Source organism: Nematostella vectensis, chromosome 5 (assembly GCF_932526225.1).
Source record: "Nematostella vectensis chromosome 5, jaNemVect1.1, whole genome shotgun sequence".
NCBI classification, from domain to species: Eukaryota; Metazoa; Cnidaria; class Anthozoa; order Actiniaria; family Edwardsiidae; genus Nematostella; species Nematostella vectensis.
In genome coordinates this window covers 16097375-16123545 of record NC_064038.1, presented here as the reverse complement: position 1 = coordinate 16123545, position 26171 = coordinate 16097375, and the positions used below count along the sequence as shown (strand labels likewise).

The following is a 26171-nucleotide window of genomic DNA, read 5'->3' as shown; positions in this document are numbered from 1 at the left end:
CTTTTTGCTTTTGCTATTAAACAAGGTACGAGTGCAGACTCAGTATTGGGGCTTAAAGGACAACACAAAGACAAACAAATAAAGTTAAAAAAATGCCGTGACCAGGAATCGAACCTGGGTTACTGCGGCCACAACGCAATCTACTAACCACTATACGATCACGCCGAGATTGATTTGAGATAAAGAAAAAATAACAAATAAATGGAAGCTTCCTATGAAGTTCTAAGCTTTTTGCTTATGCTCTTGAACAAGATAGGAGTGCATACACAGTATTGGGGCTTACAGAACAACACGAAGACAAACAAGTAAAGTTAAGAAAAAAAATGCCGTGACCAGGATTCGAACCTGGGTTATTGCGGCCACAACGCAATGTACTAACCACTATACGATCACGGCGAGATTGAATTCAGATAAAGAAAAAATGACAAATAAATGGAAGCTTCCCATGGAGTTCTAAGCTTTTTGCTTATGCTCTTAAACAAGGTACGAGTTCATACTCAGTATTGGGGCTTACAGAACAACACGAAGACAAACAAGTAAAGTTGAAAAAATATGCCGTGACCAGGATTCGAACCTGGGTTATTGCGGCAACAACGCAATGTACTAACCAGTATACAATCAAGGGGAGATTGAATTCTGATAAAGAAAAAATGACCAATAAATGGAAGCTTCCTGTGGAGTTCTAAGCTTTTTGCTTATGCTCTTGAACAAGATAGGATTGCAGACTCAGAATCGGGGCATACAGAACAACACGAAGACAAACAAGTAAAGTTGAAAAAAATGACATGACCAGGATTCGAACCTGGGTTATTGCGGCCACAACGCAATGTACTAACCAGTATACAAACTTTGAGATATTGATTTGAGATAAAGAAAAACTGACAAATGAATGGAAGCTTACTGTGGAGTTCTAAGCTTTTTGCTTATGCTTTTGAACAAGATGGGAGTGCATACTCAGTATTAGGGCTTATAGAACAACACGAAGATAAACAAGTGAAGTTGAAAAAAAAAATGCAGTGACCAGGATTGGAACCTGGGTTATTGCGGCCACAACGCAATATAGTAACCACTATACGATCACGGCGAGATTGATTTCATATAAAGAACAAAATGACAAATAAACGAAAGCTTCCTGTGGAGTTCTAAGCTTTTTGCTTATGCTATTAAACAAGGTACGAGTGCAGACTCAGTATTGGGGCTTAAAGAACAACACAAGGACAAACAGTGAATTTGAAAAAATATGCCGTGACCAGTATTCGAACCTGGGTTATTGCGGCAACAACGCAATGTACTAACCAGTATACGATCACTTCGAGATTGATTTGAGATTAAAAAAAAAATGACAAATAAATGGAAGCTACCTATGGAGTTCTAAGGTTTTTGCTTTTACTATTGAACAAGGTACGATTGCAGACTCAGTATTGGGGCTTAAAGAACAACAGAAAGACAAACAAGTAAAGTTAAAAAAAAATGCCATGACCAGGATTCGAACCTGGGTTATTGCGTCAACAACGCAATGTACTAACCAGTATACGATCAGTTCGAGATTGATTTGAGATAAAAAAAAATAACAAATAAATGGAAGCTTCCTATGGAGTTCTAAGCTTTTTGCTTATGCTCTTGAACAAGATAGGAGTGCAGACTCAGTATTGGGGCTTAAAGAACTACACAAAGACAAACAAGTAAAGTTGAAAAAAAAATGCCATGACCAGGATTCGAACCTGTGTTATTGCGGCCACAACGCAATGTACTAACCACTATACGATCACGGCGAGGATGATTTGAGACAAAGAAAAACTGACAAATAAATGGAAGCTTCCTGTGGAGTTCTAAGCTTTTTGCTTTTGCTATTAAACAAGGTACGAGTGCAGACTCAGTATTGGGGCTTAAAGAACAACACAAAGACAAACAAATAAAGTTAAAAAAATGCCGTGATTAGGAATCGAACCTGGGTTACTGCGGCCACAACGCAATCTACTAACCACTATACGATCACGCCAAGATTGATTTGAGATAAAGAAAAAATAACAAATAAATGAAAGCTTCCTATGGAGTTCTAAGCTTTTTGCTTATGCTCTTGAACAAGATAGGAGTGCATACACAGTATTGGGGCTTACAGAACAACACGAAGACAAACAAGTAAAGTTAAGAAAAAAAATGCCGTGACCAGGATTCGAACATGAGTTATTGCGGCCACAACGCAATGTACTAACCACTATACGATCACGGCGAGATTGAATTCAGATAAAGAAAAAATGACAAATAAATGGAAGCTTCCCATGGAGTTCTAAGCTTTTCGCTTATGCTCTTAAACAAGGTACGAGTTCATACTCAGTATTGGGGCTTACAGATCATCACGAAGACAAACAAGTAAAGTTGAAAAAATATGCCGTGACCAGGTTTCGAACCTGGGTTATTGCGACCACAACGCAATGTACTAACCAGTTTACGATCACTTCGAGATTGATTTGAGATAAAAAAAAAATGACAAAGAGAGGAGTTCTAATCTTTTAGCTTATGCTCTTGAACAAGGTACGAGTGCATACTCAGTACCGGGTCTTACAGAAAAACACGAAGACAAACAAGTAATGTTAAAAAAAAATGCCGTGACCAGGACTCGAACCTGGGTTATTGCGGCCACAACGCAATGTACTAACCACTATACGATCACGGGAAGATTAAATTCTGATAAAGAAGAAATGACCAATAAATGGAAGCTTCCTAAGCTTTTTGCTTATGATCTTAAACAAGGTACGAGTGCATACTCAGTATTGGGGCTTACAGAACAACACGAAGAGAAACAAGTAAAGTTGAAAAAAATGACATGACCAGGATTCGAACCTGGGTTATTGCGGCCACAACGCAATGTACTAACCAGTATACAAACTTGGCGATATTGATTTGAGATAAAGAAAAACTGACAAATGAATGGAAGCTTCCTGTGGAGTTCTAAGCTTTTTGCTTATGCTATTAAACAAGGTACGAGTGCAGACTCAGTATTGAGGCTTAAAGAACAACACAAAGACAAACAAATAAAGTTAAAAAAATGCCGTGACCAGGAATCGAACCTGGGTTACTGCGGCCACAACGCAATCTACTAACCACTATACGATCACGCCGAGATTGATTTGAGATAAAGAAAAAATAACAAATAAATGGAAGCTTCCTATGGAGTTCTAAATTTTTGCTTATGCTCTTGAACAAGATAGGAGTGCATACACTGTATTGGGGCTTACAGAACAACACGAAGACAAACAAGTAAAGTTAAGAAAAAAAATGCCGTGACCAGGATTCGAACCTGGGTTATTGCGGCCACAACGCAATGTACTAACCAGTATACAAACTTGGAGATATTGATTTGAGATAAAGAAAAACTGACAAATGAATGGAAGCTTACTGTGGAGTTCTAAGCTTTTTGCTTATGCTTTTGAACAAGATGGGAGTGCATACTCAGTATTAGGGCTTATAGAACAACACGAAGACAAACAAGTGAAGTTGAAAAAAAAATGCAGTGACCAGGATTGGAACCTGGGTTATTGCGGCAACAACGCAATATAGTAACCACTATACGATCACGGCGAGATTGAATTCAGATAAGGAAAAAAATGACAAATAAATGGAAGCTTCCTGGGGAGTTCTAAACTTTTTGCTTTTGCTATTAAACAAGGTACGAGTGCAGACTCAGTATTGGGGCTTAAAGGACAACACAAAGACAAACAAATAAAGTTAAAAAAATGCCGTGACCAGGAATCGAACCTGGGTTACTGCGGCCACAACGCAATCTACTAACCACTATACGATCACGCCGAGATTGATTTGAGATAAAGAAAAAATAACAAATAAATGGAAGCTTCCTATGGAGTTCTAAGCTTTTTGCTTATGCTCTTGAACAAGATAGGAGTTCATACACAGTATTGGGGCTTACAGAACAACACGAAGACAAACAAGTAAAGTTAAGAAAAAAAATGCCGTGACCAGGATTCGAACCTGGGTTATTGCGGCAACAACGCAATGTACTAACCAGTATACAATCAAGGGGAGATTGAATTCAGATAAAGAAAAACATGACAAATAAATGGAAGCTTCCTGTGGAGTTCTAAGCTTTTTGCTTATGCTCTTAAACAAGGTACGAGTTCATACTCAGTATTGGGGCTTACAGAACAACACTAAGACAAACAAGTAAAGTTGAAAAAATATGCCGTGACCAGGTTTCGAACCTGGGTTATTGCGGCCACAACGCAATGTACTAACCACTATACGATCACGGCGAGGATGATTTGAGATAAAAAAAATGACAAAGAGAAGAGTTCTAAACTTTTTGCTTATGCTCTTGAACAAGGTAAGAGTGCATACTCAGTACCTGGTCTTACAGAAAAACACGAAGACAAACAAGTAATGTTAAAAAAAAAATGCCGTGACCAGGACTCGAACCTGGGTTATTGCGGCCACAACGCAATGTACTAACCACTATACGATCACGGGGAGATTGAATTCTGATAAAGAAAAAATGACCAATAAATGGAAGCTTCCTGTGGAGTTCTAAGCTTTTTGCTTATGATCTTAAACAAGGTACGAGTGCATACTCAGTATTGGGGCTTACAGAACAACACGAAGACAAACAAGTGAAGTTGAAAAAAATGACATGACCAGGATTCGAACCTGGGTTATTGCGGCCACAACGCAATGTACTAACCAGTATACAAACTTAGCGATATTGATTTGAGATAAAGAAAAACTGACAAATGAATGGAAGCTTACTGTGGAGTTCTAAGCTTTTTGCTTATGCTTTTGAACAAGATGGGAGTGCATACTCAGTATTAGGGCTTATAGAACAACACGAAGACAAACAAGTAATGTTAAAAAAAAAATGCCGTGACCAGGACTCGAACCTGGGTTATTGCGGCCACAACGCAATGTACTAACAACTATACGATCACGGGAAGATTAAATTCTGATAAAGAAAAAATGACCAATAAATGGAAGCTTCCTAAGCCTTTTGCTTATGATCTTAAACAAGGTACGAGTGCATACTCAGTATTGGGGCTTACAGAACAACACGAAGAGAAACAAGTAAAGTTGAAAAAAATGACATGACCAGGATTCGAACCTGGGTTATTGCGGCCACAACGCAATGTACTAACCAGTATACAAACTTGGCGATATTGATTTGAGATAAAGAAAAACTGACAAATGAATGGAAGCTTCCTGTGGAGTTCTAAGCTTTTTGCTTATGCTATTAAACAAGGTACGAGTGCAGACTCAGTATTGGGGCTTAAAGAACAACACAAAGACAAACAGTAAATTTGAATAAAAAAATGCCGTGACCAGTATTCGAACCTGGGTTATTGCGGCAACAACGCAATGTACTAACCAGTATACGATCACTTCGAGATTGATTTGAGATTTAAAAAAATGACAAATAAATGGAAGCTACCTATGGAGTTCTAAGGTTTTTGCTTTTGCTATTAAACAAGGTACGAGTGCAGACTCAGTATTGGGGCTTAAAGAACAACAGAAAGACAAACAAGTAAAGTTGAAAAAAAAATGCCATGACCAGGATTCGAACCTGGGTTATTGCGTCAACAATGCAATGTACTAACCAGTATACGATCAGTTCGAGATTGATTTGAGATAAAAAAAAATAACAAATAAATGGAAGCTTCCTATGGAGTTCTATGCTTTTTGCTTATGCTCTTGAACAAGATAGGAGTGCATACACAGTATTGGGGCTTACAGAACAACACGAAGACAAACAAGTAAAGTTAAGAAAAAAAATGCCGTGACCAGGATTCGAACCTGGGTTATTGCGGCCACAACTCAATGTACTAACCACTATACGATCACGGCGAGATTGAATTCAGATAAAGAAAAAAATGACAAATAAATGGAAGCTTCCCATGGAGTTCTAAGCTTTTTGCTTATGCTCTTAAACAAGGTACGAGTTCATACTCAGTATTGGGGCTTACAGAACAACACAAAGAAAAACAAATAAAGTTAAAAAAAATGCCGTGACCAGGAATTGAACCTGGGTTACTGCGGCCACAACGCAATCTACTAACCACTATACGATCACGCCGAGATTGATTTGAGATAAAGAAAAAATAACAAAAAAATGGAAGCTTCCTATGGAGTTCTAAGCTTTTTGCTTATGCTCTTGAACAAGATAGGAGTTCATACACAGTATTGGGGCTTACAGAACAACACGAAGACAAACAAGTAAAGTTAAGAAAAAAAATGCCGTGACCAGGATTCGAACCTGGGTTATTGCGGCAACAACGCAATGTACTAACCAGTATACAATCAAGGGGAGATTGAATTCAGATAAAGAAAAACATGACAAATAAATGGAAGCTTCCTGTGAAGTTCTAAGCTTTTTGCTTATGCTCTTAAACAAGTTACGAGTTCATACTCAGTATTGGGGCTTACAGAACAACACGAAGACAAACAAGTAAAGTTGAAAAAATATGCCGTGACCAGGTTTCGAACCTGGGTTATTGCGGCGACAACGCAATGTACTAACCACTATACGATCACGGCGAGGATGATTTGAGATAAAAAAAATGACAAAGAGAGAAGTTCTAAACTTTTTGCTTATGCTCTTGAACAAGGTAAGAGTGCATACTCAGTACCGGGTCTTACAGAAAAACACGAAGACAAACAAGTAATGTTAAAAAAAAATGCCGTGACCAGGACTCGAACCTGGGTTATTGCGGCCACAACGCAATGTACTAACCACTATACGATCACGGGGAGATTGAATTCTGATAAAGAAAAAATGACCAATAAATGGAAGCTTCCTGTGGAGTTCTAAGCTTTTTGCTTATGATCTTAAACAAGGTACGAGTGCATACTCAGTATTGGGGCTTACAGAACAACACGAAGACAAACAAGTAAAGTTGAAAAAAATGACATGACCAGGATTCGAACCTGGGTTATTGCGGCCACAACGCAATGTACTGACCAGTATACAAACTTGGCGATATTGATTTGAGATAAAGAAAAACTGACAAATGAATGGAAGCTTACTGTGGAGTTCTAAGCTTTTTGCTTATGCTTTTGAACAAGATGGGAGTGCATACTCAGTATTAGGGCTTATAGAACAACACGAAGACAAACAAGTGAAGTTGAAAAAAAAAATGCAGTGACCAGGATTGGAACCTGGGTTATTGCGGCCACAACGCAATATAGTAACCACTATACGATCACTGCGAGATTGAATTCAGATAAAGAAAAAAATGACAAATAAATGGAAGCTTCCTGTGGAGTTCTAAGCTTTTTGCTTTTGCTATTAAACAAGGTACGAGTGCAGACTCAGTATTGAGGCTTAAAGAACAACACAAAGACAAACAAATAAAGTTAAAAAAATGCCGTGACCAGGAATCGAACCTGGGTTACTGCGGCCACAACGCATTCTACTAACCACTATACGATCACGCCGAGATTGATTTGAGATAAAGAAAAAATAACAAATAAATGGAAGCTTCCTATGGAGTTCTAAATTTTTGCTTATGCTCTTGAACAAGATAGGAGTGCATACACTGTATTGGGGCTTACAGAACAACACGAAGACAAACAAGTAAAGTTAAGAAAAAAAATGCCGTGACCAGGATTCGAACCTGGGTTATTGCGGCCACAACGCAATGTACTAACCAGTATACAAACTTGGAGATATTGATTTGAGATAAAGAAAAACTGACAAATGAATGGAAGCTTACTGTGGAGTTCTAAGCTTTTTGCTTATGCTTTTGAACAAGATGGGAGTGCATACTCAGTATTAGGGCTTATAGAACAACACGAAGACAAACAAGTGAAGTTGAAAAAAAAATGCAGTGACCAGGATTGGAACCTGGGTTATTGCGGCAACAACGCAATATAGTAACCACTATACGATCACGGCGAGATTGAATTCAGATAAGGAAAAAAATGACAAATAAATGGAAGCTTCCTGGGGAGTTCTAAACTTTTTGCTTTTGCTATTAAACAAGGTACGAGTGCAGACTCAGTATTGGGGCTTAAAGGACAACACAAAGACAAACAAATAAAGTTAAAAAAATGCCGTGACCAGGAATCGAACCTGGGTTACTGCGGCCACAACGCAATCTACTAACCACTATACGATCACGCCGAGATTGATTTGAGATAAAGAAAAAATAACAAATAAATGGAAGCTTCCTATGGAGTTCTAAGCTTTTTGCTTATGCTCTTGAACAAGATAGGAGTTCATACACAGTATTGGGGCTTACAGAACAACACGAAGACAAACAAGTAAAGTTAAGAAAAAAAATGCCGTGACCAGGATTCGAACCTGGGTTATTGCGGCAACAACGCAATGTACTAACCAGTATACAATCAAGGGGAGATTGAATTCAAATAAAGAAAAACATGACAAATAAATGGAAGCTTCCTGTGGAGTTCTAAGCTTTTTGCTTATGCTCTTAAACAAGGTACGAGTTCATACTCAGTATTGGGGCTTACAGAACAACACTAAGACAAACAAGTAAAGTTGAAAAAATATGCCGTGACCAGGTTTCGAACCTGGGTTATTGCGGCCACAACGCAATGTACTAACCACTATACGATCACGGCGAGGATGATTTGAGATAAAAAAAATGACAAAGAGAAGAGTTCTAAACTTTTTGCTTATGCTCTTGAACAAGGTAAGAGTGCATACTCAGTACCTGGTCTTACAGAAAAACACGAAGACAAACAAGTAATGTTAAAAAAAAAATGCCGTGACCAGGACTCGAACCTGGGTTATTGCGGCCACAACGCAATGTACTAACCACTATACGATCACGGGGAGATTGAATTCTGATAAAGAAAAAATGACCAATAAATGGAAGCTTCCTGTGGAGTTCTAAGCTTTTTGCTTATGATCTTAAACAAGGTACGAGTGCATACTCAGTATTGGGGCTTACAGAACAACACGAAGACAAACAAGTGAAGTTGAAAAAAATGACATGACCAGGATTCGAACCTGGGTTATTGCGGCCACAACGCAATGTACTAACCAGTATACAAACTTGGCGATATTGATTTGAGATAAAGAAAAACTGACAAATGAATGGAAGCTTACTGTGGAGTTCTAAGCTTTTTGCTTATGCTTTTGAACAAGATGGGAGTGCATACTCAGTATTAGGGCTTATAGAAAAACACGAAGACAAACAAGTGAAGTTGAAAAAAAAAATGCAGTGACCAGGATTGGAAACTGGGTTATTGCGGCCACAACGCAATATAGTAACCACTATACGATCACGGCGAGATTGAATTCAGATAAAGAAAAAAATGACAAATAAATGGAAGCTTCCTGTGGAGTTCTGAGCTTTTTGCTTTTGCTATTAAACAAGGTACGAGTGCAGACTCAGTATTGGGGCTTAAAGAACAACACAAAGACAAACAAATAAAGTTAAAAAAATGCCGTGACCAGGAATCGAACCTGGGTTACTGCGGCTACAACGCAATCTACTAACCACTACACGATCACGCCGAGATTGATTTGAGATAAAGAAAAAATAACAAATAAATGGAAGCTTCCTATGGAGTTCTAAGTTTTTGCTTATGCTCTTGAACAAGATAGGAGTGCATACACTGTATTGGGGCTTACAGAACAACACGAAGACAAACAAGTAAAGTTAAGAAAAAAAATGCCGTGACCAGGATTCGAACCTGGGTTATTGCGGCCACAACGCAATGTACTAACCAGTATACAAACTTGGCGATATTGATTTGAGATAAAGAAAAACTGACAAATGAATGGAAGCTTACTGTGGAGTTCTAAGCTTTTTGCTTATGCTTTTGAACAAGATGGGAGTGCATACTCAGTATTAGGGCTGATAGAACAACACGAAGACAAACAAGTGAAGTTGAAAAAAAATGCAGTGACCAGGATTGGAACCTGGGTTATTGCGGCAACAACGCAATATAGTAACCACTATACGATCACGGCGAGATTGAATTCAGATAAAGAAAAAAATGACAAATAAATGGAAGCTTCCTGGGGAGTTCTAAACTTTTTGCTTTTGCTATTAAACAAGGTACGAGTGCAGACTCAGTATTGGGGCTTAAAGGACAACACAAAGACAAACAAATAAAGTTAAAAAAATGCCGTGACCAGGAATCGAACCTGGGTTACTGCGGCCACAACGCAATCTACTAACCACTATACGATCACGCCGAGATTGATTTGAGATAAAGAAAAAATAACAAATAAATGGAAGCTTCCTATGGAGTTCTAAGCTTTTTGCTTATGCTCTTGAACAAGATAGGAGTGCATACACAGTATTGGGGCTTACAGAACAACACGAAGACAAACAAGTAAAGTAAAGAAAAAAAATGCCGTGACCAGGATTCGAACCTGGGTTATTGCGGCAACAACGCAATGTACTAACCAGTATACAATCAAGGGGAGATTGAATTCAGATAAAGAAAAACATGACAAATAAATGGAAGCTTCCTGTGGAGTTCTAAGCTTTTTGCTTATGCTCTTAAACAAGGTACGAGTTCATACTCAGTATTGGGGCTTACAGAACAACACTAAGACAAACAAGTAAAGTTGAAAAAATATGCCGTGGCCAGGTTTCGAACCTGGGTTATTGCGGCCACAACGCAATGTACTAACCACTATACGATCACGGCGAGGATGATTTGAGATAAAAAAAATGACAAAGAGAGGAGTTCTAAACTTTTTGCTTATGCTCTTGAACAAGGTAAGAGTGCATACTCAGTACCGGGTCTTATAGAAAAACACGAAGACAAACAAGTAATGTTAAAAAAAAATGCCGTGACCAGGACTCGAACCTGGGTTATTGCGGCCACAACGCAATGTACTAACCACTATACGATCACGGGGAGATTGAATTCTGATAAAGAAAAAATGACCAATAAATGGAAGCTTCCTGTGGAGTTCTAAGCTTTTTGCTTATGATCTTAAACAAGGTACGAGTGCATACTCAGTATTGGGGCTTACAAAACAACACGAAGACAAACAAGTAAAGTTGAAAAAAATGACATGACCAGGATTCGAACCTGGGTTATTGCGGCCACAACGCAATGTACTAACCAGTATACAAACTTGGCGATATTGATTTGAGATAAAGAAAAACTGACAAATGAATGGAAGCTTACTGTGGAGTTCTAAGCTTTTTGCTTATGCTTTTGAACAAGATGGGAGTGCATACTCAGTATTAGGGCTTATAGAACAACACGAAGACAAACAAGTGAAGTTGAAAAAAAAATGCAGTGACCAGGATTGAAACCTGGGTTATTGCGGCCACAACGCAATATAGTAACCACTATACGATCACGGCGAGATTGAATTCAGATAAAGAAAAAAATGACAAATAAATGGAAGCTTCCTGTGGAGTTCTAAGCTTTTTGCTTTTGCTATTAAACAAGGTACGAGTGCAGACTCAGTATTGGGTCTTAAAGAACAACACAAAGACAAACAAATAAAGTTAAAAAAATGCCGTGACCAGGAATCGAACCTGGGTTACTGCGGCCACAACGCAATCTACTAACCACTATACGATCACGCCGAGATTGATTTGAGATAAAGAAAAAATAACAAATAAATGGAAGCTTCCTATGGAGTTCTAAGTTTTTGCTTATGCTCTTGAACAAGATAGGAGTGCATACACTGTATTGGGGCTTACAGAACAACACGAAGACAAACAAGTAAAGTTAAGAAAAAAATGCCGTGACCAGGATTCGAACCTGGGTTATTGTGGCCACAACGCAATGTACTAACCAGTATACAAACTTGGCGATATTGATTTGAGATAAAGAAAAACTGACAAATGAATGGAAGCTTACTGTGGAGTTCTAAGCTTTTTGCTTATGCTTTTGAACAAGATGGGAGTGCATACTCAGTATTAGGGCTGATAGAACAACACGAAGACAAACAAGTGAAGTTGAAAAAAAATGCAGTGACCAGGATTGGAACCTGGGTTATTGCGGCAACAACGCAATATAGTAACCACTATACGATCACGGCGAGATTGAATTCAGATAAAGAAAAAAATGACAAATAAATGGAAGCTTCCTGGGGAGTTCTAAACTTTTTGCTTTTGCTATTAAACAAGGTACGAGTGCAGACTCAGTATTGGGGCTTAAAGGACAACACAAAGACAAACAAATAAAGTTAAAAAAATGCCGTGACCAGGAATCGAACCTGGGTTACTGCGGCCACAACGCAATCTACTAACCACTATACGATCACGCCGAGATTGATTTGAGATAAAGAAAAAATAACAAATAAATGGAAGCTTCCTATGAAGTTCTAAGCTTTTTGCTTATGCTCTTGAACAAGATAGGAGTGCATACACAGTATTGGGGCTTACAGAACAACACGAAGACAAACAAGTAAAGTTAAGAAAAAAAATGCCGTGACCAGGATTCGAACCTGGGTTATTGCGGCCACAACGCAATGTACTAACCACTATACGATCACGGCGAGATTGAATTCAGATAAAGAAAAAATGACAAATAAATGGAAGCTTCCCATGGAGTTCTAAGCTTTTTGCTTATGCTCTTAAACAAGGTACGAGTTCATACTCAGTATTGGGGCTTACAGAACAACACGAAGACAAACAAGTAAAGTTGAAAAAATATGCCGTGACCAGGATTCGAACCTGGGTTATTGCGGCAACAACGCAATGTACTAACCAGTATACAATCAAGGGGAGATTGAATTCTGATAAAGAAAAAATGACCAATAAATGGAAGCTTCCTGTGGAGTTCTAAGCTTTTTGCTTATGCTCTTGAACAAGATAGGATTGCAGACTCAGAATCGGGGCTTACAGAACAACACGAAGACAAACAAGTAAAGTTGAAAAAAATGACATGACCAGGATTCGAACCTGGGTTATTGCGGCCACAACGCAATGTACTAACCAGTATACAAACTTTGAGATATTGATTTGAGATAAAGAAAAACTGACAAATGAATGGAAGCTTACTGTGGAGTTCTAAGCTTTTTGCTTATGCTTTTGAACAAGATGGGAGTGCATACTCAGTATTAGGGCTTATAGAACAACACGAAGATAAACAAGTGAAGTTGAAAAAAAAAATGCAGTGACCAGGATTGGAACCTGGGTTATTGCGGCCACAACGCAATATAGTAACCACTATACGATCACGGCGAGATTGATTTCATATAAAGAACAAAATGACAAATAAACGAAAGCTTCCTGTGGAGTTCTAAGCTTTTTGCTTATGCTATTAAACAAGGTACGAGTGCAGACTCAGTATTGGGGCTTAAAGAACAACACAAGGACAAACAGTGAATTTGAAAAAATATGCCGTGACCAGTATTCGAACCTGGGTTATTGCGGCAACAACGCAATGTACTAACCAGTATACGATCACTTCGAGATTGATTTGAGATTAAAAAAAAAATGACAAATAAATGGAAGCTACCTATGGAGTTCTAAGGTTTTTGCTTTTACTATTGAACAAGGTACGATTGCAGACTCAGTATTGGGGCTTAAAGAACAACAGAAAGACAAACAAGTAAAGTTAAAAAAAAATGCCATGACCAGGATTCGAACCTGGGTTATTGCGTCAACAACGCAATGTACTAACCAGTATACGATCAGTTCGAGATTGATTTGAGATAAAAAAAAATAACAAATAAATGGAAGCTTCCTATGGAGTTCTAAGCTTTTTGCTTATGCTCTTGAACAAGATAGGAGTGCAGACTCAGTATTGGGGCTTAAAGAACTACACAAAGACAAACAAGTAAAGTTGAAAAAAAAATGCCATGACCAGGATTCGAACCTGTGTTATTGCGGCCACAACGCAATGTACTAACCACTATACGATCACGGCGAGGATGATTTGAGACAAAGAAAAACTGACAAATAAATGGAAGCTTCCTGTGGAGTTCTAAGCTTTTTGCTTTTGCTATTAAACAAGGTACGAGTGCAGACTCAGTATTGGGGCTTAAAGAACAACACAAAGACAAACAAATAAAGTTAAAAAAATGCCGTGATTAGGAATCGAACCTGGGTTACTGCGGCCACAACGCAATCTACTAACCACTATACGATCACGCCAAGATTGATTTGAGATAAAGAAAAAATAACAAATAAATGAAAGCTTCCTATGGAGTTCTAAGCTTTTTGCTTATGCTCTTGAACAAGATAGGAGTGCATACACAGTATTGGGGCTTACAGAACAACACGAAGACAAACAAGTAAAGTTAAGAAAAAAAATGCCGTGACCAGGATTCGAACATGAGTTATTGCGGCCACAACGCAATGTACTAACCACTATACGATCACGGCGAGATTGAATTCAGATAAAGAAAAAATGACAAATAAATGTAAGCTTCCCATGGAGTTCTAAGCTTTTCGCTTATGCTCTTAAACAAGGTACGAGTTCATACTCAGTATTGGGGCTTACAGATCATCACGAAGACAAACAAGTAAAGTTGAAAAAATATGCCGTGACCAGGTTTCGAACCTGGGTTATTGCGACCACAACGCAATGTACTAACCAGTTTACGATCACTTCGAGATTGATTTGAGATAAAAAAAAAATGACAAAGAGAGGAGTTCTAATCTTTTTGCTTATGCTCTTGAACAAGGTACGAGTGCATACTCAGTACCGGGTCTTACAGAAAAACACGAAGACAAACAAGTAATGTTAAAAAAAAATGCCGTGACCAGGACTCGAACCTGGGTTATTGCGGCCACAACGCAATGTACTAACCACTATACGATCACGGGAAGATTAAATTCTGATAAAGAAAAAATGACCAATAAATGGAAGCTTCCTAAGCTTTTTGCTTATGATCTTAAACAAGGTACGAGTGCATACTCAGTATTGGGGCTTACAGAACAACACGAAGAGAAACAAGTAAAGTTGAAAAAAATGACATGACCAGGATTCGAACCTGGGTTATTGCGGCCACAACGCAATGTACTAACCAGTATACAAACTTGGCGATATTGATTTGAGATAAAGAAAAACTGACAAATGAATGGAAGCTTCCTGTGGAGTTCTAAGCTTTTTGCTTATGCTATTAAACAAGGTACGAGTGCAGACTCAGTATTGGGGCTTAAAGAACAACACAAAGACAAACAGTAAATTTGAAAAAAAAATGCCTTGACCAGTATTCGAACCTGGGTTATTGCGGCAACAACGCAATGTACTAACCAGTATACGATCACTTCGAGATTGATTTGAGATTTAAAAAAATGACAAATAAATGGAAGCTACCTATGGAGTTCTAAGGTTTTTGCTTTTGCTATTAAACAAGGTACGAGTGCAGACTCAGTATTGGGGCTTAAAGAACAACAGAAAGACAAACAAGTAAAGTTGAAAAAAAAATGCCATGACCAGGATTCGAACCTGGGTTATTGCGTCAACAACGCAATGTACTAACCAGTATACGATCAGTTCGAGATTGATTTGAGATAAAAAAAAATAACAAATAAATGTAAGCTTCCTATGGAGTTCTAAGCTTTTTGCTTATGCTCTTGAACAAGATAGGAGTGCATACACAGTATTGGGGCTTACAGAACAACACGAAGACAAACAAGTAAAGTTAAGAAAAAAAATGCCGTGACCAGGATTCAAACCTGGGTTATTGCGGCCACAACGCAATGTACTAACCACTATACGATCACGGCGAGATTGAATTCAGATAAAGAAAAAAATGACAAATAAATGGAAGCTTCCCATGGAGTTCTAAGCTTTTTGCTTATGCTCTTAAACAAGGTACGAGTTCATACTCAGTATTGGGGCTTACAGAACAACACAAAGAAAAACAAATAAAGTTAAAAAAAATGCCGTGACCAGGAATTGAACCTGGGTTACTGCGGCCACAACGCAATCTACTAACCACTATACGATCACGCCGAGATTGATTTGAGATAAAGAAAAAATAACAAATAAATGGAAGCTTCCTATGGAGTTCTAAGCTTTTTGCTTATGCTCTTGAACAAGATAGGAGTGCATACACAGTATTGGGGCTTACAGAACAACACGAAGACAAACAAGTAAAGTTAAGAAAAAAAATGCCGTGACCAGGATTCGAACCTGGGTTATTGCGGCCACAACGCAATGTACTAACCACTATACGATCACGGCGAGATTGAATTCAGATAAAGAAAAAATGACAAATAAATGGAAGCTTCCCATGGAGTTCTAAGCTTTTTGCTTGTGCTCTTAAACAAGGTACGAGTTCATACTCAGTATTGGGGCTTACAGAACAACACGAAGACAAACAAGTAAAGTTGAAAAAATATGCCGTGACCAGGATTCGAACCTGGGTTATTGCGGCAACAACGCAATGTACTAACCAGTATACAATCAAGGGGAGATTGAATTCAGATAAAGAAAAACATGACAAATAAATGGAAGCTTCCTGTGGAGTTCTAAGCTTTTTGCTTATGCTCTTAAACAAGGTACGAGTTCATACTCAGTATTGGGGCTTACAGAACAACACTAAGACAAACAAGTAAAGTTGAAAAAATATGCCGTGACCAGGTTTCGAACCTGGGTTATTGCGGCCACAACGCAATGTACTAACCACTATACGATCACGGCGAGGATGATTTGAGATAAAAAAAATGACAAAGAGAGGAGTTCTAAACTTTTGGCTTATGCTCTTGAACAAGGTAAGAGTGCATACTCAGTACCGGGTCTTACAGAAAAACACGAAGACAAACAAGTAATGTTAAAAAAAAAATGCCGGGACCAGGACTCGAACCTGGGTTATTGCGGCCACAACGCAATGTACTAACCACTATACGATCACGGGGAGATTGAATTCTGATAAAGAAAAAATGACCAATAAATGGAAGCTTCCTGTGGAGTTCTAAGCTTTTTGCTTATGCTCTTGAACAAGATAGGATTGCAGACTCAGAATCGGGGCTTACAGAACAACACGAAGACAAACAAGTAAAGTTGAAAAAAATGACATGACCAGGATTCGAACCTGGGTTATTGCGGCCACAACGCAATGTACTAACCAGTATACAAACTTTGTGATATTGATTTGAGATAAAGAAAAACTGACAAATGAATGGAAGCTTACTGTGGAGTTCTAAGCTTTTTGCTTATGCTTTTGAACAAGATGGGAGTGCATACTCAGTATTAGGGCTTATAGAACAACACGAAGATAAACAAGTGAAGTTGAAAAAAAAAATGCAGTGACCAGGATTGGAACCTGGGTTATTGCGGCCACAACGCAATATAGTAACCACTATACGATCACGGCGAGATTGATTTCATATAAAGAACAAAATGACAAATAAACGAAAGCTTCCTGTGGAGTTCTAAGCTTTTTGCTTATGCTATTAAACAAGGTACGAGTGCAGACTCAGTATTGGGGCTTAAAGAACAACACAAGGACAAACAGTGAATTTGAAAAAATATGCCGTGACCAGTATTCGAACCTGGGTTATTGCGGCAACAACGCAATGTACTAACCAGTATACGATCACTTCGAGATTGATTTGAGATTAAAAAAAAAATGACAAATAAATGGAAGCTACCTATGGAGTTCTAAGGTTTTTGCTTTTACTATTGAACAAGGTACGATTGCAGACTCAGTATTGGGGCTTAAAGAACAACAGAAAGACAAACAAGTAAAGTTAAAAAAAAATGCCATGACCAGGATTCGAACCTGGGTTATTGCGTCAACAACGCAATGTACTAACCAGTATACGATCAGTTCGAGATTGATTTGAGATAAAAAAAAATAACAAATAAATGGAAGCTTCCTATGGAGTTCTAAGCTTTTTGCTTATGCTCTTGAACAAGATAGGAGTGCAGACTCAGTATTGGGGCTTAAAGAACTACACAAAGACAAACAAGTAAAGTTGAAAAAAAAATGCCATGACCAGGATTCGAACCTGTGTTATTGCGGCCACAACGCAATGTACTAACCACTATACGATCACGGCGAGGATGATTTGAGACAAAGAAAAACTGACAAATAAATGGAAGCTTCCTGTGGAGTTCTAAGCTTTTTGCTTTTGCTATTAAACAAGGTACGAGTGCAGACTCAGTATTGGGGCTTAAAGAACAACACAAAGACAAACAAATAAAGTTAAAAAAATGCCGTGATTAGGAATCGAACCTGGGTTACTGCGGCCACAACGCAATCTACTAACCACTATACGATCACGCCAAGATTGATTTGAGATAAAGAAAAAATAACAAATAAATGAAAGCTTCCTATGGAGTTCTAAGCTTTTTGCTTATGCTCTTGAACAAGATAGGAGTGCATACACAGTATTGGGGCTTACAGAACAACACGAAGACAAACAAGTAAAGTTAAGAAAAAAAATGCCGTGACCAGGATTCGAACATGAGTTATTGCGGCCACAACGCAATGTACTAACCACTATACGATCACGGCGAGATTGAATTCAGATAAAGAAAAAATGACAAATAAATGGAAGCTTCCCATGGAGTTCTAAGCTTTTTGCTTATGCTCTTAAACAAGGTACGAGTTCATACTCAGTATTGGGGCTTACAGATCATCACGAAGACAAACAAGTAAAGTTGAAAAAATATGCCGTGACCAGGTTTCGAACCTGGGTTATTGCGACCACAACGCAATGTACTAACCAGTTTACGATCACTTCGAGATTGATTTGAGATAAAAAAAAAATGACAAAGAGAGGAGTTCTAATCTTTTTGCTTATGCTCTTGAACAAGGTACGAGTGCATACTCAGTACCGGGTCTTACAGAAAAACACGAAGACAAACAAGTAATGTTAAAAAAAAATGCCGTGACCAGGACTCGAACCTGGGTTATTGCGGCCACAACGCAATGTACTAACCACTATACGATCACGGGAAGATTAAATTCTGATAAAGAAAAAATGACCAATAAATGGAAGCTTCCTAAGCTTTTTGCTTATGATCTTAAACAAGGTACGAGTGCATACTCAGTATTGGGGCTTACAGAACAACACGAAGAGAAACAAGTAAAGTTGAAAAAAATGACATGACCAGGATTCGAACCTGGGTTATTGCGGCCACAACGCAATGTACTAACCAGTATACAAACTTGGCGATATTGATTTGAGATAAAGAAAAACTGACAAATGAATGGAAGCTTCCTGTGGAGTTCTAAGCTTTTTGCTTATGCTATTAAACAAGGTACGAGTGCAGACTCAGTATTGGGGCTTAAAGAACAACACAAAGACAAACAGTAAATTTGAAAAAAAAAATGCCTTGACCAGTATTCGAACCTGGGTTATTGCGGCAACAACGCAATGTACTAACCAGTATACGATCACTTCGAGATTGATTTGAGATTTAAAAAAATGACAAATAAATGGAAGCTACCTATGGAGTTCTAAGGTTTTTGCTTTTGCTATTAAACAAGGTACGAGTGCAGACTCAGTATTGGGGCTTAAAGAACAACAGAAAGACAAACAAGTAAAGTTGAAAAAAAAATGCCATGACCAGGATTCGAACCTGGGTTATTGCGTCAACAACGCAATGTACTAACCAGTATACGATCAGTTCGAGATTGATTTGAGATAAAAAAAAATAACAAATAAATGTAAGCTTCCTATGGAGTTCTAAGCTTTTTGCTTATGCTCTTGAACAAGATAGGAGTGCATACACAGTATTGGGGCTTACAGAACAACACGAAGACAAACAAGTAAAGTTAAGAAAAAAAATGCCGTGACCAGGATTCGAACCTGGGTTATTGCGGCCACAACGCAATGTACTAACCACTATACGATCACGGCGAGATTGAATTCAGATAAAGAAAAAAATGACAAATAAATGGAAGCTTCCCATGGAGTTCTAAGCTTTTTGCTTATGCTCTTAAACAAGGTACGAGTTCATACTCAGTATTGGGGCTTACAGAACAACACAAAGAAAAACAAATAAAGTTAAAAAAAATGCCGTGACCAGGAATTGAACCTGGGTTACTGCGGCCACAACGCAATCTACTAACCACTATACGATCACGCCGAGATTGATTTGAGATAAAGAAAAAATAACAAATAAATGGAAGCTTCCTATGGAGTTCTAAGCTTTTTGCTTATGCTCTTGAACAAGATAGGAGTTCATACACAGTATTGGGGCTTACAGAACAACACGAAGACAAACAAGTAAAGTTAAGAAAAAAAATGCCGTGACCAGGATTCGAACCTGGGTTATTGCGGCAACAACGCAATGTACTAACCAGTATACAATCAAGGGGAGATTGAATTCAGATAAAGAAAAACATGACAAATAAATGGAAGCTTCCTGTGGAGTTCTAAGCTTTTTGCTTATGCTCTTAAACAAGGTAAGAGTTCGTACTCAGTATTGGGGCTTACAGAACAACACGAAGACAAACAAGTAAAGTTGAAAAAATATGCCGTGACCAGGTTTCGAACCTGGGTTATTGCGGCCACAACGCAATGTACTAACCACTATACGATCACGGCGAGGATGATTTGAGATAAAAAAAATGACAAAGAGAGAAGTTCTAAACTTTTTGCTTATGCTCTTGAACAAGGTAAGAGTGCATACTCAGTACCGGGTCTTACAGAAAAACACGAAGACAAACAAGTAATGTTAAAAAAAAATGCCGTGACCAGGACTCGAACCTGGGTTATTGCGGCCACAACGCAATGTACTAACCACTATACGATCACGGGGAGATTGAATTCTGATAAAGAAAAGATGACCAATAAATGGAAGCTTCCTGTGGAGTTCTAAGCTTTTTGCTTATGATCTTAAACAAGGTACGAGTGCATACTCAGTATTGGGGCTTACAGAACAACACGAAGACAAACAAGTAAAGTTGAAAAAAATGACATGACCAGGATTCGAACCTGGGTTATTGCGGCCACAACGCAATGTACTGACCAGTATACAAACTTGGCGATATTGATTTGAGATAAAGAAAAACTGACAAATGAATGGAAGCTTACTGTGGAGTTCTAAGCTTTTTGCTTATGCTTTTGAACAAGATGGGAGTGAATACTCAGTATTAGGGCTGATAGAACAACACGAAGACAAACAAGTGAAGTTGAAAAAAAATGCAGTGACCAGGATTGGAACCTGGGTTATTGCGGCAACAACGCAATATAGTAACCACTATACGATCACTGCGAGATTGAATTCAGATAAAGAAAAAAATGACAAATAAATGGAAGCTTCCTGTGGAGTTCTAAGCTTTTTGCTTTTGCTATTAAACAAGGTACGAGTGCAGACTCAGTATTGAGGCTTAAAGAACAACACAAAGACAAACAAATAAAGTTAAAAAAATGCCGTGACCAGGAATCGAACCTGGGTTACTGCGGCCACAACGCAATCTACTAACCACTATACGATCACGCCGAGATTGATTTGAGATAAAGAAAAAATAACAAATAAATGGAAGCTTCCTATGGAGTTCTAAGTTTTTGCTTATGCTCTTGAATAAGATAGGAGTGCATACACTGTATTGGGGCTTACAGAACAACACGAAGACAAACAAGTAAAGTTAAGAAAAAAAACGCCGTGACCAGGATTCGAACCTGGGTTATTGCGGCCACAACGCAATGTACTAACCAGTATACAAACTTGGCGATATTGATTTGAGATAAAGAAAAACTGACAAATGAATGGAAGCTTACTGTGGAGTTCTAAGCTTTTTGCTTATGCTTTTGAACAAGATGGGAGTGCATACTCAGTATTAGGGCTTATAGAACAACACGAAGACAAACAAGTGAAGTTGAAAAAAAAATGCAGTGACCAGGATTGGAACCTGGGTTATTGCGGCAACAACGCAATATAGTAACCACTATACGATCACGGCGAGATTGAATTCAGATAAGGAAAAAAATGACAAATAAATGGAAGCTTCCTGGGGAGTTCTAAACTTTTTGCTTTTGCTATTAAACAAGGTACGAGTGCAGACTCAGTATTGGGGCTTAAAGGACAACACAAAGACAAACAAATAAAGTTAAAAAAATGCCGTGACCAGGAATCGAACCTGGGTTACTGCGGCCACAACGCAATCTACTAACCACTATACGATCACGCCGAGATTGATTTGAGATAAAGAAAAAATAACAAATAAATGGAAGCTTCCTATGGAGTTCTAAGCTTTTTGCTTATGCTCTTGAACAAGATAGGAGTTCATACACAGTATTGGGGCTTACAGAACAACACGAAGACAAACAAGTAAAGTTAAGAAAAAAAATGCCGTGACCAGGATTCGAACCTGGGTTATTGCGGCAACAACGCAATGTACTAACCAGTATACAATCAAGGGGAGATTGAATTCAGATAAAGAAAAACATGACAAATGAATGGAAGCTTCCTGTGGAGTTCTAAGCTTTTTGCTTTTGCTATTAAACAAGGTACGAGTGCAGACTCAGTATTGGGGCTTAAAGGACAACACAAAGACAAACAAGTAAAGTTAAGAAAAAAAATGCCGTGACCAGGATTCGAACCTGGGTTATTGCGGCAACAACGCAATGTACTAACCAGTATACAATCAAGGGGAGATTGAATTCAGATAAAGAAAAACATGACAAATAAATGGAAGCTTCCTGTGGAGTTCTAAGCTTTTTGCTTATGCTCTTAAACAAGGTACGAGTTCATACTCAGTATTGGGGCTTACAGAACAACACTAAGACAAACAAGTAAAGTTGAAAAAATATGCCGTGACCAGGTTTCGAACCTGGGTTATTGCGGCCACAACGCAATGAACTAACCACTATACGATCACGGCGAGGATGATTTGAGATAAAAAAAATGACAAAGAGAGGAGTTCTAAACTTTTTGCTTATGCTCTTGAACAAGGTAAGAGTGCATACTCAGTACCGGGTCTTACAGAAAAACACGAAGACAAACAAGTTATGTTAAAAAAAAATGCCGTGACCAGGACTCGAACCTGGGTTATTGCGGCCACAACGCAATGTACTAACCACTATACGATCACGGGGAGATTGAATTCTGATAAAGAAAAAATGACCAATAAATGGAAGCTTCCTGTGGAGTTCTAAGCTTTTTGCTTATGATCTTAAACAAGGTACGAGTGCATACTCAGTATTGGGGCTTAAAGGACAACACAAAGACAAACAAATAAAGTTAAAAAAATGCCGTGACCAGGAATCGAACCTGGGTTACTGCGGCCACAACGCAATCTACTAACCACTATACGATCACGCCGAGATTGATTTGAGATAAAGAAAAAATAACAAATAAATGGAAGCTTCCTATGGAGTTCTAAGCTTTTTGCTTATGCTCTTGAACAAGATAGGAGTGCATACACAGTATTGGGGCTTACAGAACAACACGAAGACAAACAAGTAAAGTTAAGAAAAAAAATGCCGTGACCAGGATTCGAACCTGGGTTATTGCGGCAACAACGCAATGTACTAACCAGTATACAATCAAGGGGAGATTGAATTCAGATAAAGAAAAACATGACAAATAAATGGAAGCTTCCTGTGGAGTTCTAAGCTTTTTGCTTATGCTCTTAAACAAGGTACGAGTTCATACTCAGTATTGGGGCTTACAGAACAACACTAAGACAAACAAGTAAAGTTGAAAAAATATGCCGTGACCAGGTTTCGAACCTGGGTTATTGCGGCCACAACGCAATGTACTAACCACTATACGATCACGGCGAGGATGATTTGAGATTAAAAAAATGACAAAGAGAGGAGTTCTAAACTTTTTGCTTATGCTCTTGAACAAGGTAAGAGTGCATACTCAGTACCGGGTCTTACAGAAAAACACGAAGACAAACAAGTAATGTTAAAAAAAAAATGCCGTGACCAGGACTCGAACCTGGGTTATTGCGGCCACAACGCAATGTACTAACCACTATACGATCACGGGGAGATTGAATTCTGATAAAGAAAAAATGACCAATAAATGGAAGCTTCCTGTGGAGTTCTAAGCTTTTTGCTTATGATCTTAAACAAGGTACGAGTGCATACTCAGTATTGGGGCTTACAAAACAACACGAAGACAAACAAGTAAAGTTGAAAAAAATGACATGACCAGGATTCGAACCTGGGTTATTGCGGCCACAACGCAATGTACTAACCAGTATACAAACTTGGCGATATTGATTTAAGATAAAGAAAAACTGACAAATGAATGGAAGCTTACTGTGGAGTTCTAAGCTTTTTGCTTATGCTTTTGAACAAGATGGGAGTGCATACTCAGTATTAGGGCTTATAGAACAACACGAAGACAAACAAGTGAAGTTGAAAAAAAAATGCAGTGACCAGGATTGGAACCTGGGTTATTGCGGCCACAACGCAATATAGTAACCACTATACGATCACGGCGAGATTGAATTCAGATAAAGAAAAAAATGACAAATAAATGGAAGCTTCCTGTGGAGTTCTAAGCTTTTTGCTTTTGCTATTAAACAAGGTACGAGTGCAGACTCAGTATTGGGGCTTAAAGAACAACACAAAGACAAACAAATAAAGTTAAAAAAATGCCGTGACTAGGAATCGAACCTGGGTTACTGCGGCCACAACGCAATCTACTAACCACTATACGATCACGCCGAGATTGATTTGAGATAAAGAAAAAATAACAAAAAAAAGGAAGCTTCCTATGGAGTTCTAAGTTTTTGCTTATGCTCTTGAACAAGATAGGAGTGCATACACTGTATTGGGGCTTACAGAACAACACGAAGACAAACAAGTAAAGTTAAGAAAAAAATGCCGTGACCAGGATTCGAACCTGGGTTATTGTGGCCACAACGCAATGTACTAACCAGTATACAAACTTGGCGATATTGATTTGAGATAAAGAAAAACTGACAAATGAATGGAAGCTTACTGTGGAGTTCTAAGCTTTTTGCTTATGCTTTTGAACAAGATGGGAGTGCATACTCAGTATTAGGGCTGATAGAACAACACGAAGACAAACAAGTGAAGTTGAAAAAAAATGCAGTGACCAGGATTGGAACCTGGGTTATTGCGGCAACAACGCAATGTAGTAACCACTATACGATCACGGCGAGATTGAATAGAGATAAAGAAAAAAATGACAAATAAATGTAAGCTTCCTGGGGAGTTCTAAACTTTTTGCTTTTGCTATTAAACAAGGTACGAGTGCAGACTCAGTATTGGGGCTTAAAGGACAACACAAAGACAAACAAATAAAGTTAAAAAAATGCCGTGACCAGGAATCGAACCTGGGTTACTGCGGCCACAACGCATTCTACTAACCACTATACGATCACGCCGAGATTGATTTGAGATAAAGAAAAAATAACAAATAAATGGAAGCTTCCTATGGAGTTCTAAGCTTTTTGCTTATGCTCTTGAACAAGATAGGAGTGCATACACAGTATTGGGGCTTACAGAACAACACGAAGACAAACAAGTAAAGTTAAGAAAAAAAATGCCGTGACCAGGATTCGAACCTGGGTTATTGCGGCCACAACGCAATGTACTAACCACTATACGATCACGGCGAGATTGAATTCAGATAAAGAAAAAATGACAAATAAATGGAAGCTTCCTATGGAGTTCTAAGCTTTTTGCTTATGCTCTTAAACAAGGTACGAGTTCATACTCAGTATTGGGGCTTACAGAACAACACGAAGACAAACAAGTAAAGTTGAAAAAATATGCCGTGACCAGGATTCGAACCTGGGTTATTGCGGCAACAACGCAATGTACTAACCAGTATACAATCAAGGGGAGATTGAATTCAGATAAAGAAAAACATGACAAATAAATGGAAGCTTCCTGTGGAGTTCTAAGCTTTTTGCTTATGCTCTTAAACAAGGTACGAGTTCATACTCAGTATTGGGGCTTACAGAACAACACTAAGACAAACAAGTAAAGTTGAAAAAATATGCCGTGACCAGGTTTCGAACCTGGGTTATTGCGGCCACAACGCAATGTACTAACCACTATACGATCACGGCGAGGATGATTTGAGATAAAAAAAATGACAAAGAGAGGAGTTCTAAACTTTTGGCTTATGCTCTTGAACAAGGTAAGAGTGCATACTCAGTACCGGGTCTTACAGAAAAACACGAAGACAAACAAGTAATGTTAAAAAAAAAATGCCGGGACCAGGACTCGAACCTGGGTTATTGCGGCCACAACGCAATGTACTAACCACTATACGATCACGGGGAGATTGAATTCTGATAAAGAAAAAATGACCAATAAATGGAAGCTTCCTGTGGAGTTCTAAGCTTTTTGCTTATGCTCTTGAACAAG

The 26171-nt window shown here is 38.4% G+C and overlaps 14 non-coding genes across 14 annotated transcripts; all 14 read right to left on the bottom strand.

Annotated features, from left to right (window-relative positions):
- Positions 1-324: 324 nt before the first annotated feature.
- Positions 325-396, bottom strand: Trnah-gug. The gene has a single exon. It is a non-coding gene; the product is annotated as a tRNA-His (tRNA).
- A 3800-nt stretch (positions 397-4196) lies between these two features.
- Trnah-gug lies at positions 4197-4268 on the bottom strand. The gene has a single exon. It is a non-coding gene; the product is annotated as a tRNA-His (tRNA).
- A 1507-nt stretch (positions 4269-5775) lies between these two features.
- Positions 5776-5847, bottom strand: Trnah-gug. Its single transcript has one exon. It is a non-coding gene; the product is annotated as a tRNA-His (tRNA).
- Positions 5848-6465: 618 nt separating this feature from the next.
- On the bottom strand, positions 6466-6537 carry Trnad-guc. Its single transcript has one exon. It is a non-coding gene; the product is annotated as a tRNA-Asp (tRNA).
- Positions 6538-8514: 1977 nt separating this feature from the next.
- Trnah-gug lies at positions 8515-8586 on the bottom strand. Its single transcript has one exon. It is a non-coding gene; the product is annotated as a tRNA-His (tRNA).
- Positions 8587-12379: 3793 nt separating this feature from the next.
- Trnah-gug lies at positions 12380-12451 on the bottom strand. Its single transcript has one exon. It is a non-coding gene; the product is annotated as a tRNA-His (tRNA).
- Positions 12452-15563: 3112 nt separating this feature from the next.
- Positions 15564-15635, bottom strand: Trnah-gug. The gene has a single exon. It is a non-coding gene; the product is annotated as a tRNA-His (tRNA).
- A 388-nt stretch (positions 15636-16023) lies between these two features.
- On the bottom strand, positions 16024-16095 carry Trnah-gug. The gene has a single exon. It is a non-coding gene; the product is annotated as a tRNA-His (tRNA).
- A 387-nt stretch (positions 16096-16482) lies between these two features.
- Trnah-gug lies at positions 16483-16554 on the bottom strand. Its single transcript has one exon. It is a non-coding gene; the product is annotated as a tRNA-His (tRNA).
- Positions 16555-19652: 3098 nt separating this feature from the next.
- Trnah-gug lies at positions 19653-19724 on the bottom strand. Its single transcript has one exon. It is a non-coding gene; the product is annotated as a tRNA-His (tRNA).
- A 618-nt stretch (positions 19725-20342) lies between these two features.
- On the bottom strand, positions 20343-20414 carry Trnah-gug. The gene has a single exon. It is a non-coding gene; the product is annotated as a tRNA-His (tRNA).
- A 3108-nt stretch (positions 20415-23522) lies between these two features.
- Positions 23523-23594, bottom strand: Trnah-gug. The gene has a single exon. It is a non-coding gene; the product is annotated as a tRNA-His (tRNA).
- Positions 23595-25339: 1745 nt separating this feature from the next.
- Positions 25340-25411, bottom strand: Trnah-gug. Its single transcript has one exon. It is a non-coding gene; the product is annotated as a tRNA-His (tRNA).
- A 387-nt stretch (positions 25412-25798) lies between these two features.
- On the bottom strand, positions 25799-25870 carry Trnah-gug. The gene has a single exon. It is a non-coding gene; the product is annotated as a tRNA-His (tRNA).
- Positions 25871-26171: the final 301 nt, after the last annotated feature.